Consider the following 15,050-nt stretch of genomic DNA (forward strand, 5'->3'; position numbering starts at 1 on the left):
ATAGGCCACAAAACAGACTTGCACAGTGGCAGTTTGGCTAGTTCTTCAATTTGATATGTCCTTTAATACCTTTTTAAACATTCCCTCCCCTCCCCGCCCCTCCCCTGGTCTGGTTTCAATTTCATTCTTGACTCCCAGTAGAAATTTCTCACTTTCTCACCACAATCTACTCTCATTGTCTTTGAGATTTGGAAAACCTTTCTGTGAAAGTTATATTTGAAACATCAACACATTTCACTTACTGAAGAAGCTGTCTGGTGGCATTTGATTACTAGCTAGACTTGAACCAGTGATCTCTAGAGGTCAGAAGTGTGCTAGCTTTCATCTTCCCTTCAGTACACAAATAAATTGTTCCTTGGCTTTTAGTATTGTGTAAAACTTCTACTTCATTCTATTTCTCACAGTCATCTTAAAGGAATTCTGCCTTCCCTGTGCCACTTTTAGCCAAGGAACAATTGTCGTAGTGACACTTATTTCCTTGTTTTCACAAATTATCCCACAGGATTATTCTCACACTGTGTCTCTAAATTATCCTACATATTATGTATTTATCCTAAAATGGTTTAGTACCTACTTTCATCCTTTGCACTTTGAGGAATACCATGCTAGGAACAAATGGTTAAAGAACCTTTGTCCTTCTGGAACAGAGAACATTCTTTCTGAAATACTGCATGGAGGTTCTATTGTACCTACTCATGGCCTTTATTTCTTTTAAAACAGAGATGTAAGAAATGCAGACTTTTTTCATGTCTCTACCTTAATTGTGAATGGCAGTTTTTCTTACCACACCACTAAAGCATTGCACATTCCATTATTGTGAACATGTTTCTGTGGAATTGGATGCATCCCTGTGTTTCTGCTTTGTTTGTTTTGTTTTCCAAAATAATGGATTCTTTGAGAATCTTAAACGTAACTTTTTAACTGTATCGTCTCCACCTTGTCTTGTCAAATCAGATCACACTGACACATGTGACTGGACCATTGCAAGCACTCTAGGCCTCTGGAAGCCTCAATTAGTCCAGACATCTCATAGAAGGTCTATGGGCATTCCCTCATGGCATCAGATCACTCCTGCTGCGCAAATCTGTAGCTGTTACCAGCCCTTTGAGGAATATTAATGAAAAGGTTGGTGATTATCATTACAGTCTGGGCTCTGCTTCTTTCTGTACCAGACTATCTGTACCCTAAGATCTGGTGGAGAGGCCCTTCTCTTTGTTTCAACTATGCCGGAAATTCAGTTGTTGGGGACAAGCAAACAGGCTTTTGGATTTATTTGTTCCAGCAAGCTTGGTTAGACCCTCTTGCTGTGTACCACTGGAAGTGGACAATTTGGGTTATTTCTTTTTTAATTATTCTGCAAACTACTTGTTTGCTTGCTTGCTTTTATTTCTGACACAAAAGCTTTGCTTTGTTGTGTAGATAATTTCCTGTACAATGCCTTTGCTTAGCTGCTGAACCTTGCATAATACTGCTATTTTATAGAATTTTACTGCATTTTATACTTGGCTTTATCTGTTGTAAACCACCCTATGTGTCATTTAATTACTAGATGGGTGGGATATAAATCCATCACTTTTTTGCTTTTTGCTTTACTGTAGAGTGGATGCAAGTCCTCTAATTTGTTGCTGTCATGATGTTATTCTGGTTATTATTCTTGTGGGTGCTGTTAAAGAACTTTTAACAACAAAACCATGTCACTCAGTGTTCAAGCTTGTGGCAAGCAGAAGCACTAGAAATGCCCAGGGGAAGAAGTCTTGCTAAATCCTCTAGGGGATTTTCAGAAAAGCGGAGCAGCTGGAGATGGTGCAGAAAGATAAAAATGGCAGAAGAAGGAGGGATAAAAATGGTTTGCAAAGAGTGCTCTCTCTCTCTCTCTCTCATTCTCTCTCTCTCCCCCACTCCCACCCCTTAGTAACCTCCTTATAGTTAGGTAAGCAATGAATGCTTCAACCATGAGAAATATCTCTAAAATTCTAAAATCTCTACAAAACAATAAGGAACAACCCCCCCTGCCCCTTTCTCAGGAAAACATCCATGTTGTGAAAGGGCTGGTAAGGTTTCAGCATAGCGCTACTGTCAAGACATTTCCATGGTGCAAGAGAAGTACTGAGTCATGCATTTCAAAGTTTGGTCAGATGGGAGCAACTCACTGGCTCTGAGCGTCCCAAAGATTTTGGGCACCCTTCTCAGCCCTCATCGCTGAGTTTTAGCTTGCAAAGCATCTTAGAAGGAAAAGCGCTTGGTTTTGGAATGATGTGTCTCTCCCTGTTCCTCTCCCTGACTTTTTGCTGTCAGCTCTGTAACATGGGTAGGTGCTCTGTTGGACTACATAAATGGGGAGTCAGCAAAAGACAAAAGACAAGCCTGAGGAGAGGGACGTGAACCTGCATAAACCTTTCCAAAGGTGACAATGCCGCTGCCTGAGATGTGCTGCCCTGACAGCTAAGATGCAATCTGAAGTAATTGTAGGAATCTCGATGCTCTCCCAGCCTATGCCAAGCCGTAATTGGATGGAAGGTTATATTCCTGTCACAGTGTCTGCTGTTGCACAGACTCTTCCTCACTACTTCGCTATAACTGACAGTGGCTGATACTGAATTTTAATTACTTTTCCAGAGACTGCTATGGGTGGGGGGAATCACAATAATGCATCAAAAGTACATAAGCCATCTTTGCAATTTTTGACACTCTTATAGAAGCTTTATATGTGCTATATTGTTTCTGCCAAAATGGCACTTATTTTAAAAAGTTAATTTCAATCTTTCTTAGGGAAGAATCTTATAGTTTACTGCCTGCATTTACAAAAAAGAATATATAAATGCTATACTCTGGATGCCATGAATTCATAATATACTTTCCCTTGTGTCTCCAGCTGGCTACTGAGTTCTGAACTTTTTCTTTTCTGGACTAATTTTTGGATTGCTATGTTCAATATTTCTTTCAAAACTTTGGAAATTTTTGCTGAGTTCATATTTTGGGATTATATTTGAGCTGACTGTAATTTGTCGGTCAAGGTATTTGTGTATTTCATAGAGGGGTGTACAACTTTCCAAATTGTAGGCTGGCTGCTGGGAATTTATTTTGCCACACAGGTTATTTGGTATAAGTTAAGGATGTGCATCAATGGAATATTGTTCCATTTCAGCCTGAAAGATATTCAATACATTTCTGATGGCCAAAAGTGGGCCATCCAAAAACAATTTATGAAATGCAAAACATATTCTAACTGAGTAATCAATAACTTTTTAATAATCCCAACAGTTACTGTTCATAAGAGGGGAACTTGAAACACAGATCAGTGCTTTATATTTACTGGTATTTTATCTCAAGCTCAATAACTTGAAAGTAAAACCTTATGTACTATCCTGTCATCTGTGAGCTGTGCCTTTTCTTGGTTATGGCTGTGACACTTTTAATGACAACCATATAAAGGAGCCTTTACTCCCATCACAGACCTGGTGAGAAACATAATTCCTCAATGATTGCTTCTACAAGACCAGCCATTTCTCATTTAAACCATGTAGTGTACATAGGAGGGGTTTCTTTTACATGGAGATTTTAGGGGTTGCTATCTGAACTGTCTTTGCAAGCCACAAGTCAATATTTTTGAACACTGTTTTGCATGAGATAAGCTGCACCAGCCAGAAGTAAGAAGAGGTGGCTGACATTCAGTTTGTAAATAGATGCTTAGAAGTTTATTTGTGGTTTATGAAGATCTGACTAGCAGGGTGTAAGGAATCTGCCAGTTTTGCTTTTCACTATATTCATAGTTCATTGCAGTGATGGTGACTGAGTGCCCAAACTGCAAACCAAAACCCACTTACTTATTGCATAGTGCCAACACTGCAATAAATCCTGAGGACTGAGGTTTTAGTTTAGAAAAAACAACTCACAGCCAGTCCATATCCTTGGCAGTGCCATGACCAGCCATGTGAAACCTCAGATGAGTTGTGGCTAACAAGTTGCGGCTCATGACATCATCGCCTGGTGCTGCTACTCCTTTCCGAGCATGCACATGGCCCCTATGTGCGCTGTTATCCGATGCTCGGCTGCTGGGGCGATGCTGGGGCGACTTGGCTCACATGCTGACAGAGAGGGCTCTGTGTGCCTGCTGCGGCACGCATGCCATAGGTTTGCCACCACTGGTTTATTGCTTCTTTCACAGACATGAAGAACTTTGTGGATTTTGGGAAATTCCTATTAAAAATATTCTTAAGCATCTGGAATAGCCAAATTTAATAGATTCCCAGCATGAACAAAACCATGATATAGAAACCTGTCATGTGGCTCTTAAGATAAGATGTCAGTTCTGTGAGGAAATGTTGGCAACCCCAGTTCAGATGTTTAAATAAACGATGTAGGCCCTTAAAATTCTGGTCCTGAATGACTGAATCTGTCAATTTCGCTTCCTGAAATTTCATTTGATCATTTTACTATCTCAGGTCTATTTTGTCTTTTTTTTAATATGGAAGATATTGCAAATTGTGGTAAATTCTTAACAAAATCAAACTGAAACCAATTCTCAGTATTCTCTGATTGAACACCATCTTCTAACTGATCACACTTGTTCTGCGTAAGCTAAGAAAAGATTGCAAAATCTGATGAGAATAATTAAAACATTTTGTTAAGAGATAAGACACTCTGACAAAAAGTAGTTTACAAATGCATTGTAAAGTTTATGAATTAAAGACAAGGAATCTAATCCACTGAGGCAGTCACAAATGAGCAAAGAGATATTTCTTTGGTACTTATTCTGTGACTATGGAATAGATTCTCCTGAAGACAAGTGGTGGTCGTTGTTTGGTTGTTTACCAATGTCTAGGAAAAGAAAGCAACTGGAAAACTCTTACATGCATTGTCTAGTAGTCATCCAGTCATGCTGGACCAGGTGGCCTAGAGGAAGAAGCCATGGATTATCCCCCTCTGTACTACTGAAGGCCTTAAGGTGGTTACCAAGCAACAGCGCAGGACACAGACATTTTCTCATGGTGGGAAGAATATATATGGAGAAAGGGATCCATCAGGAAAATGGCACCACCTTTGGAATCAGTTGCCTCAAACCACTTCTTCCCTCTGCTTCCTCACTGGCAATATAGGATTTTTTTTCTGAACTGGCACTGAATAAGGGGAAGAAGATTTCCCCACTAACCATCACCTATATTGTGTTTACTATGTTGGCAAAAATTCTTTACTTCTACCTATTACTTGGGATGGAGCACACTAAACACACCTAGGCTCAAAGTTTCAACTATTTTCCTTGCTTCTTATGGGCAGCTGTCACTTAGTACTCCTACAAAGAGAGCCTCATCACAAGCTAATCAATAAAACAGGAGCTCTGATGCCCTTGAAAGTCTGAGAGCAGGAACAAAGCAAAGAAACTGATGTTCCATACACATTTTTGCTATTTTAGCAGATATGTGATTCTAAAAGGATTGTGCACCTGTCCCCAGAATTGCTTGACGTCTCTGGCCTATTAGTTATAGCAATCTGACCTAACACTGAAATCCTCTGTGTCAGGTTGGACTTGGAAGGTAGAACTGCTTTGAGCCAGCTCTCCTTTTCAGAGGGCCATGTCAGAATTTAGCAATAGGTAGCTGGTTTAACTTGTCTGTCAGATAATCTTTAATCAGAGGAACTTTAATCAGTGCTTTAATGAGTAACCTTGCACTTAGCTGCAAAGAATTATTGCAAATGTATGCTCAGCTCCCAGAGTCCTTGGCAGATGTAGAAAAGGCCTAGAGATGTGCAGCAGGGATGTTCTGATTGACAAGTGGGTTGAAGTCTCTTCAAATCACACAGGACCAAGCTAGATGATGACTGATAGGAGAAATGAATGAATGTATTTCATGCATCTGATGTGTTGTTGTTTTAAGCTTAAATGGCAGCGAGAGAGAAGAACGTTCAAGTTTGCGACTTTAGTGTGTAACCTTTTCCATAAACAGTGGTTGTCGAAAATCCACACAAGCACACACCTTTGTGGAGGCCATTTTCTGCAATATTGTCCTTTAATCTGGTCTGCAGAGGCATTTCAGTTACTTACAGCGCAGTAATTCGAACGTTGTTACTGCTATTAATACAGTTGTGGTTCTGCACTTCTGAAATGCAAAAACAAAGTCACTGGATGCTGCAGTGGTTGACCTAACCTCTGATTTAAATTCAGTTTATCATTTAGTTTATAATTCTAAAGCTAAGAACCTGGGAGGGCACCTATCTCTTAAAATTTAATTCGATTTAAATGAAAAACACAATAATGTTAAATACAGCAGAAATACATTTAGGAATTTGTTAATGTTTGTTCTCCCCAGCTACAGTGAAGTAAAACCATGAAATCAAAGTTAGGAAGTCAGAAGAAACTACACTGCACCAAACACAGAAAATTTGAATTAGCCTTTAGTCTTGCTGAATGTCTTCTATAAAACCTCAAATAGGTTTATCAGTATTTGTTCTGTAATTTAAAAAAGTCATCCCAAGTGGGTGGGTAGGTCTGCACAGTGCTCTTCAAATAGCAGTGAGTCAGCGTCTGAGTGAGCTGTAACATTTGTCAATGCTACCTCAGTATTTTGTGTCTATATATGAAATCAATACTTCCCTTTCCACATGCTTGACAAGTTAAATCTGTCATTTTGTTGGATGTCCTTGTAAGTAAGTATTGCAAACAAACATTTCATTCTCTGGAAAGTGTTTTGTTCCCCTAAAAGTGAAAGCACACAAACAACTGGGGAAATGGGGCTGCTGGTAGTGTTTTCCATTTACTTTCATGTTAGTCATGGAGTCAGTGGATTTGTTAGGCATAGACCCCAAGTTCTTGGGGGTTGCAGCCTGAGGCCTTATGGATCTCTATTCCTGGCAAATGAGTCCCAGGAGATCTCCCTCCCCCCATTCTCTCTCTCTCTCTCTCTCTCTCTTTCTTGTGGAGATAGTGACAGTGGCAACCAGGTGAAACAAAGAGCCTCCAGCTAGCTGAGCGCAGCTCTGGCCACTGTGGGTGGTTTTCTTTGGGGGCACTGTCAGGTACTATTCTGTAGATTTATGGTGGTGGGTGGTCAGGAAGTATCTACAAGCGTTGTGAACTGGAAAGTACAGAGGTGAAAAATAAGTGATCAGCAGCTACATTTTGGGCTTCACAGTTTCAGGCTGCTGCTCTTTTAGCTACCCCTTCCTTTGCCTTCAGATGGTAAATCAGGCACATGAAAATGGACTCGATGTTCTGGCTCTCTTTGGGGTCCTTAGCTGAAGTTTCAACAAAAGCATATTGTGAGCATTGTCGGACTTCAGGGCCACACTAGAGGGCACCTGGAGTTGATCCTGCAAGTCACACTTGTTCCTCACCTGAATCTTTGGAATAAGGGCAGGAATTGCATGGCTATTACATTCCTCAATCCAGGTTTTGAGGTTGAGGAAGGAGGCCATCTTGGTGGTATCATACACAGAGACAATAGCATGGACATTACAGTAATAATATTCTACCATGCTCATCTGGAAGCTCTTCTGGATTGCTGTGTCTTACACTTGCATCTGGAGAAAAAGAGCAGAATTTTTATAAGCCTGCAAACCTGGGACTCTCCAGATATTTGGACTACAGCTCCTATGATCTCCTGGCTGTTGGCCAAGTTGGCTTGAGGTGATGGGAGTTGTGGCCCAGATAATCCAGGAGGCACTAGCTTAGGGAAGATTGAAGTGGAGAGTTTACTGTGGCATGTATACAGGGCCTACTCCAGGAATGATTGGGCCCTTGGCAAAGTGTTTTCTGGTAGGACCCTTCTGGTAGGTCTCACTTGGGTGGCAGCAATAGCTGAAAGCTGTGAGTCACCATTTTGAATTTCTCAGCATCCCATTGTTGCAGTGTTTCTTTGTACCTTAATTTTGCCCAATGACCCAAGATGAGACAGATTTTAGAGGCACTGTGGTATTTCATTTAAAGTGAAAATTAAGGTAAAGGAAATTCTCTTGGACCTGATTTCTTATTTATTTTCCTTTTTTTCCCCATTGGATTTCTCATTTTCAATTCCATGTTTGCCTGATCAGAGTTTTCGATACAGCCACCTTAAGACTTAGCCAAATCTAATTGACAAAAAACTTTGTTTTAATGTCTTTTTATGTTCTTTCCATGCTTACTCAACTTCCAAATGCTTGGAAGTTACAGTTCTTAAGAGCTATGCCAATAATAGATGTGTTATATATGCAGTATGAGCATGATATGACATGGTATTCTATCCTGGATGATGTTTCAATGCAAACAAGGTGTCAAAGAAGAATCCCTTTGCCACCTTTACTGTTGCAGAATAGACCTGATAATGGGCAGTATTATTATTATTATTAATTATATTTCTATACCACCCATAGCCGAAGCTCGCTGGGTGAGTTCACAACGTTGAAGTCCCCCATCCAGATTCCAACCAGACCTGACCCTGCTTAGCTTCCAAGATGAGGCATGATCAGGCCTTCAGGCTACATGGAAGCTACTACAACTACATGGCTACATGGAAACTACAACAAAACAGTAAGCCATGTTTTGTTGGCATCATTCATTTTCCTTCACTTGAGCTCTAGCTGTCTACCCTCTTGCTTCCCTGCTTGTAGCTCTTGTGCATACCAAGGAGCTAGATGGGCTCAATGAGGAGGAAGTGACCATGTCAACCACCCAGGCCATCTCCATATTCCACAAGGTGAACTGGGCTTTGACAGGAGTGCCAACCATGCTAGATGTAAAATTCTTCAGGGTCTTCTGAATCCATTAGATTTCAGGGGTAGGGTTCCCCAGCAGAAGGAGAAATCCAAACATCAAGAAGAAGTGATCTGACCATGACAAGTGGGTGAATGTTAGCTCCTTCCACCCCATCAGATCACCTTCTTCCTGCCTAGTCAACAAAACCAGGTTGAGAGTGTAACCTTTTCTGTGCATTGGGCCAGTAACATGTTGAGATGGCCCCATGATTGTCATGGTGGCCTATCTGTATACCTTGAAAAATATGGAGCTGATAAATTAATGTCTGCCCTTATAGCCTTGCCAGGCAAAAAAGTTAGAAACTCTGGAAACATTATAGAAACTGTTTGCAAATTATGAGAAAAATATGGGAGGAAAAGCAGGGATTGACTGAAATTCACAGAGCAACCCGATTCTGACTCTGCAGGTGAGCCAAGTCCCAATCTGCTGTGCTCTATTTAAATACAAAGGTAAGAGTGGACTGGACCCACTCTCTAATTTGAGCACTCAGGGTAATAAGTCTTTATCTAGTGTTCCCCTTTCCCCTATTCTTAGCTGCCTTTGACATGCCAGAATTGAAGACAAACCTGGCAGGTGAAAGAACACATCTCTTGCTAGGAGTCCTAAGTCTTTGCATGTCTTTCTGAAATATCTCACATTGTAAATGGTGTGATCTGATAGAGTTGGCCCATGAGTTCAAGCATCCGAAGGTTGAGGATGACTTTTATCATGAGACTTAACAATAGCCTCTAATAAATTATCTCAGGGCTTTGAGCAGTTGACTACTAACTTCCTTTGATGTCAGAAAGATACATAGACTTGTTTTTCCATTGTTTCCCCATCTTTTTGTCCCGTCTGTTTCCTAATTCCAGTGGGGATTCTTGACAAATAGCATCTCAGCAGTGACAGTGTTTTTTGCATAGAATTCACTATACAGAAATACTTAGCAAACTTACATAAATAGATAGTGCTTTGAGTTATTCCAGTTAGATAGAGGTATCAACTTAATTTAAAGGGATTATTATGAAGATAAAATGGAGTGGTGAGGTGTGATGGAATGGAAAGATCTGTTATTGATCAAAAATTATATTACTGGGCAAGTTAATATTATAATATTGGTATATGAAAACTGCTTAGCAATTTCATTATATAAGTGGCATATGTGTAGTAAAAGTAGATGTGGGGTGGCTAATCCTTTTAAGAAAGAGAGACACAACAGATAAAATATGTGTAATACAACAATCAGAAATGAATCTTGTTAGCTTACCTAACAAGATTATGTCTCTATTTTAAGGTCCCTTATCTAAGCAGCATCATACTGCCAAAGGCCCAGCTGTCAGCCAGTTCTCCAGATCCTCCTCCTCTTCCTCCCAATCCCTTTCTCTGTCTGAACCCAATCTTATTTTTCTTCCCTTCCCATTTCCATCCAGAAGAGTAAATTCTTATTCATCTTTGACTGAATAAGAATAAATAAGACCCAGATTCTGGGCTGCTGTAAAACAGAGGTCAGGAAGTTGAAAACCAGGGAATCCAGAGGATGTTCTACCAAAGAAAATTCCTTACACATCCCTGGAGAGCCTGCTAAATGGAGTACCCTGCAGTGTGGGGGCACAGATCCCTAAAATACGGGTGAGGACCTTCTGTGAGTGGAGCCCTCTTCTCACAGAAGTTCCTATTCTCTCACAGAAGACAAATACTGGATCACAAGTATTATCAGTCAGTAAAAACCTATCCTTCACCTTTTTCTGAAAAGCTCAAGGAATGCTACTTGTAAATCAGGTTAGATAAAGCAAGAAAAACACTAAGGGGAAAAAGAAATAGGCAGAGTTATGGCTATAATGTGTTCTTTCTGCTTCTATTGATTTAAAGTTTTATGACCAGTGTCTTGACTGAGAAGGTGGCAGCCCTAGTTTTGCATTGTGATTATGAATACATCTCAATATATTCCATAAACTATTGTGCCATTTTGCCATTTCCTTACTCATTTTCTTTTTCATGAAATGAATACTTGTTATAAAATTTATCCTGTATGTTTTTCTCTGATCTGAATAGGATCTTGACTTCTGCAACAAGTCAGGTGCCAAATCCAAGTTGCTATGAGCCAGTGCCTACTGAAGCCTAGATATTAGCATTGCATGCTATATAGTGTAGCACTACACATATTTTCCTGGAAGTAAGTGCCACTAATTCCAACAGGAATGTAAATCCAGGAAAGTAAAACTATTTTATGTTTAAGGAAATGTCAACTGTGAGTTGGAATTAAAATGCTATTTTAAATTTATGTTAGCCATGCATGGAGAAAATGCAAATAATTGTCTGCTGCGATGAGCTGACAATCTTCATTAAGTTACATCCCATGCATATGATATGACACCCCGTATTTGTTTTCATACTGAGCACATGAATTTTCGGTATTGATTTAATGAAGCAAGTACACATAAATCAAAGCAATGAGTGCTATGAAGGGCTGTTGGCCATGTAATTAATTTCAGTTCAATAGGTGTTGACCTTCTCCTATCACCTCATTCCTTACTGACTTCCTTGGAGACTTTAGTGAAATACCTGAGGCCAACTTTATCAAGTAGGGCTAAGTCTCTTTGAAAGAACAACATGCCATTAGCTGACTCAAAAGGGGTGACAGAAAGATCAATTTTTGCTGAGGTTGTCCATTCAGTCACACACACACAACTGCATTAGCATTGCTTCGTTGTGATCTTGTCATTAGAGCCAGTCTGGTCGCACACACAATGATGCAGTGGTTAGAAATGTAGGAAAGGACCTGCCCCGATGCAAAAAAAAAAAAAAAAAGAGAGAGATCAGGAATAAGTAGGACTAGTTCATCTGAAAGGAAGAAAGGCAGAAGCAGATGTTTGTTCTGTTGTGCAGACATGTAGTTCATATCGATTAAGCTTGGCAAGCAAAGACAAGGATATGTGACCTTCTAAAGCTGAGCAGCAAACATCTTACTTCAGTGCAAATAACACTAGGTGTATAGCACAGGCATGCTTTGGATTTTTAATTTAAAGACTTGGATGCCTTAACTTCAGTGCCAGCTCACTCCTTGGTTAAGCTGCAGGTATTGGGTCCAAACTAAATCATCTGAAGAAAGAGCCCAGTCCACAGTCAGTTCAGCCTAAATCCAGGAAGGCACCTTGTTTAACTTTATTCGTAGTAATGCAGCTAAATCAGCTGACAACCTTATTACTTCAGCTTGGTCAAGTAAGTGACCTGCACTCTATTGTGAAAAATGGGATTAATACTGACCTCCATTAGTAGATTATTGTGAGAATGAATATGAATGCCTTTGATGATTTAAAGTGATGCATGTGTTATGTACTAGAGAAAGTACATTGTCAATAGTTGTAGCAGTGAAACAATTCCAAATACCTGAGATCAAGTGGCTTAACATACAAGACATGTCCCAGTCGTACGAAAGCAATGAAATATCATTTCATTCTAATAGATAACCAAGAATAAGTGATGTCTAGGTGTCTATCATTGATATAGCAGTCTAGTTTTTTTCCTCATGATTTAACTGAAATTAACTAAGGGCACAACGAAATGCCCTCTACCTTAGGTGCACAGAAACCTCCAAACTTGGCATACTAGTGTGTCAACAAAAGTTTGGGGGTACTGATCTACACTGCTCTTGCATTTCACACCATGTAGACTAAGTGCCAGGGGAGGGAGGGGAGGGGGCTTGCGTCCTCCCATCCCTGACAATGGCATGCCCATTTCATCCTCCATGAGGCCCAGCTGGGACCTCAGGGAGACAGCTAGCATGCTTGTTTCCATGCTGGCTATGACATGGTGAGGCTGGGGGTTTGGCTTTGGAATCCCAGCTGAGGTCACAGGATCTTGGAGCTGAGGCTCTGAATAGTTCTATGCCCCCCAAGCAATGTTGGGAGGCCATAGGATTGTACCCCAACCCTATATAGTAGAAAGGTCCAGACTTTGTTTTACATCTCTTGTTTGCGAGTCAGATCCTATGTGAAATAATGGAGAGACTGTGCGTCCTCTCAACCGCTGGAACTGGGAGTTCCTGTCAAGATCTATTCAGATTCACTCAGGTTTTCATTTTTCCTTGAATAAGTTTATTCTGCCTTCTTTCCACACCAGACTGTAATCTTCTGTAATCTACACAAACATATGCATACCTTTTGTGCAAATTTTAAAAACATATGCATTCTTCAAATGTACATATTTTTGTTATTTTTTTTTCAAAATATGTCTTTCCTTTGCAAGTGAGTTCTCAATTGGGCAAAGCATTTTTGTGCACATTTTCCCATGATGCATTTTTATAGCACTCATACCCATTTTTGACTGTACCATTTCAAATTGTACACTTTTTGTACACTTACATTTTATCTTTAATAAATGCACTGTATAAACTTCAGTGAAGCATGGATTTTGTTGCCAGTTGGTTTGGCAACTGATTTGTTAAGTTCATGTTAAAATACTGATGAAGTGAATTTCTCCCCCATCCTTAATTCACATACTAGAACCAGCATTGGATTTGAACAGGAAGGATATTCTGTAATGTTAATGCTAACCCAGGCTAGCGGAATGCCCCTTGTGCTTAATACCCCTTTCTGGTCATTTTCTTAATTAGCAACGAATCAAGACGCGAATTTGTTGTGATGTAAAGACTTAGAGCTGGAAAGAAAATTGGAAGCCCTTCCATTGATTGCTGGTAACTTGAACGCAGGGCTATTCTAATGTTAGATTTATTTTAAGAACATATCCTAAGATGCAAGATATTTTACTGTCTTATTTTTATACTAACTTATGTTCTCCCTACATGAAAGACTACTTTCTAACTTAAGTGCAGCTAAAACTTAGTTTGACTAAGTTTTTGTAGGCCAAAGTCATATAAGAAGGTCACCTATAGAAATTCTGTAAACACTTATGCATTTTTGCTTGCAATAAATATACACCAAAGGTTAAATCCACATATTTATCTCTTCAATTCTATTGTGTAGCCTTTCTCTTTGGGTTCATTTCTAATTGTCTACAATTTATCAGCACAGTGTGGGTTTAGAATGCAGTATATGCTATATTAGTCAAAATTTTATTTTGCCATATTGAATTGATGTTATACTAAATAGATCACCTAACCTGAAATAAGATGATGGGTTAAAAATCAAATATAGGAAAAATATGTACAGGTCTGTATCTGCAACTAGTTGTAAGGCTGCAACTCTGAGAAGTTTGTGAAAATAAGTTCAGATATTAAATATTGCAAAATCAGGGGTCCTTTGCTACTACATCTTTCTGCTTTGCAGTCAGTAGAATTGTTCCTGTTTATACCTGGCATGACTTTTCACCTTCAGTTCTCTCATTTTGATTTTTAAAAAAGTGAGAAAGGTCATTGCAAGCAAGTAAAATGATCTGAACCTAAACCACCTCTAGAAAGCAGAAGAGAAAGGAAAATCATAGTAACAGAGAATTATTTGCTCTTTGGTACATTTTTTCTTCCTTTCAGCTGTTACCCAAACAGAGCTGAAATGGCACAAGATTATATGATCTGTAGAACTGTACTGAACAGTATCCATGGTGACAGGTTGAGGAAAAAGAGGGGAAAATACTACATGGTAACCAGATACATATAAAAACCATGGTGTTGGGCATTAGAAGCAACCGAATCCTTTTTCTTTTTTCTTTTGTTTATATGGAAAGAAAATGTACCATAACTTACCAATACTTTAGGATAGTAACTGATTTTTATATGAAAGAGAAATTTTGGATAACCGTACAAAAATTGTGAAACTAATCCTAAAGATATCTTAATGATGTTTACTTTTGTTAAAGTCCTTGAATTAGATAAATTCAGGGAGCATAGATCTGTTAATAATGATTATCCATAATACCTACACAAAGCTTCCACTTTTGGAGACTGTATACCTGTGAACAAAAGTTGCTGAGCATTTCTTCATGGCCTGATTCCTGGGAGATATCTGGCTGGTCACAGTTAGAAACAGAATATTGGACTATACAGACATCATATATTTAAAGTTGCTTATGATAGTTAAAATCTTTATGATATTGTGAAAATACAGTTAAAATAATTGGATTATTTTTTATCAAGCATCAAAGGTGGAAAGTTCATATGATAAAATGATAATTGTGGAACAATGTTATCCAATAAACTGTAGAATCAGAGCATTCATTCTTATCTTAATTATATGAGTCTCATCTAGGACCAGATAAGAATCTGAAGTGTGATGGACAGTCATCTCTGATCATAAAGTCCTGGAAAGCTTTTTGTGTGCCGAATGAAAGACAGCCTTTAGTCAAAGGAATGAGAACAAGATAGACAAGTGCTGGGGCCCACTCTCTTGGTGAC

Source organism: Varanus komodoensis, unplaced genomic scaffold, assembly GCF_004798865.1.
Source record: "Varanus komodoensis strain SLA01 unplaced genomic scaffold, ASM479886v1 scaffold13_3, whole genome shotgun sequence".
NCBI classification, from domain to species: Eukaryota; Metazoa; Chordata; class Lepidosauria; order Squamata; family Varanidae; genus Varanus; species Varanus komodoensis.